Below are 2099 nucleotides of genomic sequence, written 5' to 3'. Positions count from 1 at the left end.
AAGTCCATCCATCCATCCATCCATCCATCCATCCATCCATCCATCCATCCATCCATCCATCCATCCATCCATCCATCCATCCATCCATCCATCCACCAGGGGCTAGTAAAAGCTGTCACAACATGTGTGGAGAGGCAGGGGTCCCCCCACATCATGTTAACATGAAAAGGTTAACATGAAAAGAGTATTCTTAGGACGCGATTACAGAAACAAGGTGTACGATGTCATCGACACTAGTAACAAACAGACCCCTCTTAAAAGTGAGTCCTTTAGAAGCTAGGGAAGAGGAAACGAGGCTTGGACGTTCAACAGTATGAATTAATATATGCCACATAAACTAAAATATATAAATACATAAAAGAATAAAAGATATAAAATCATTAAACTGATCCTAAGATTCTGCTTGCTCAATGAAAGGTGTCCCAGTGAAGTATTCTTTCCAGTAGTGCTGTGATATAAATCCAATACCAAGCAAATTGCCGATATCAGTGCAGGTACCGCTACTCTGTATGGGAATTTCTTTTATTTATGTATTAATCCCATTATTTTATCGTATAATGCCTTGGTGCCACTGGATTTTAACATGTCTCACACCCATACAGTAAGACAAATGGTGGGGGTCTAGTAAGGAAGTTGGGTGAAGCAGACCACTCCACAGGAAGAATCTTTTGTCTCTTTGAGGACTCTGGGAGGTAGCAAGGGAGTGTGAACCTTAAGGTGTGCAACAGCTGTGTACTGCCTTTTGTTCCTGGAGAAGGTATTTAACTGAGAGCCATGTTAGGGTCAGGAGACGCTGCTGACCGTTTGCCCCGCGATCATGCAGGCTCTCCACCAAGCTTGGTTGTCTGTTCTTTGTGAAAATTCTAAACTCAGCTGCCTCCTGAGTCCCACAGAAACAGAACAACACTTGGGGTGGCCATTCCTCCCAGTCATACCCCTCCAGTTTTCATTTTCAGTGCCCAAGTTAACACTGAACTTCCTCACTACTGTAAACTGCGGCTTGGTGAGTAACCTGAAGGTGCAGGGAACTAACCATCAGGAGGGATATAAGTATATCGACCCCTGCTTGATGTGCATTGGGACACCGAACAGTGGAACAAGTCCAGCCTGTTTGCAGGAAATTGGTTCCAGAGTGGAATTGGAATAAATTTAACCAGTATCTCTCCTTCCCCACCAGAGAAGTGACGTTCCATGCTTAAAGCCACGAAGCGCTGAACCCCTACAGTACAGACTTCCTGTGGATGCTGGAAGCACAGGAAGATGGAGCCATGTGGTTTGTTGGGCTGAAAAAAATTATCCTTTGATTAAAATGTGGTGACTGGCTGCAAAAAAATAAAGATGGCTATAGATATAATGGTAAAATCAAGGCTTTTTGATTGAAGCTCACAAAAAAAATGGATGGCTAGATCTAGCTTAATATCCTTCATATAGACATTTGCATGCGATCCAGCAGTTTGGTACTTCTGCATATAACACCTATCAAAGCAATAATATTACAGATTTAAATCTTTCAGCAAATTTGACAAAGCTAAAGTATAGGTATATATAGTTAGACCTGGTATATAGTTAGACCTGCTGTGATGTGTGGTTTGGTGACAGTGATACAGACAAAAAAGCAGGAGGTTGAGCTGGAAGTGGCAGAATTGAAGTTGCTAACATTTTCGTTGGGAGTGACCAGGAGGGACAGGATTAGAAATGAGTATGTCAGAGAGAGAGCTCAAGTTGAATGGTTTGGGGGCAAAGTTAGAGAGGCAAGGGTGAGATGATCTGGACATGTGCAGAGGAGGGGTAGGGGATATATTGGACAAAGGATATGAATATGGAGCTGTAGACGGGAGGACAAGAGAAAGACCACAGAGATGATCAACTCAGGTGTAAACGAGTAGGATGCTAGAGATGGGGTAGCAGATGATCTGCTGTGGAGACTCCTAAAGGGATCAGCTGAAAGAAGAAGAAGAAGACATATTTCTCGCATGGGATACAACCCCTTTGGCTACAAAGCCTGCTTGACAGTAAGGAAGTATCGGTCGGGGCTCAAGAGTTGGGAGTTCGCCTTGTAATTGGAAGGTTGCCGGTTCGAGCCCTGGCTTGGACAGTCT

Source organism: Pundamilia nyererei, unplaced genomic scaffold (genome assembly GCF_000239375.1).
Source record: "Pundamilia nyererei isolate P.nyererei 1_Seehausen unplaced genomic scaffold, PunNye1.0 scaffold00297, whole genome shotgun sequence".
In the NCBI taxonomy this organism is placed as follows: domain Eukaryota; kingdom Metazoa; phylum Chordata; class Actinopteri; order Cichliformes; family Cichlidae; genus Pundamilia; species Pundamilia nyererei.
The sequence above is the reverse complement of the archived record's forward strand: the minus strand, read 5'-3'. Positions refer to the sequence as shown.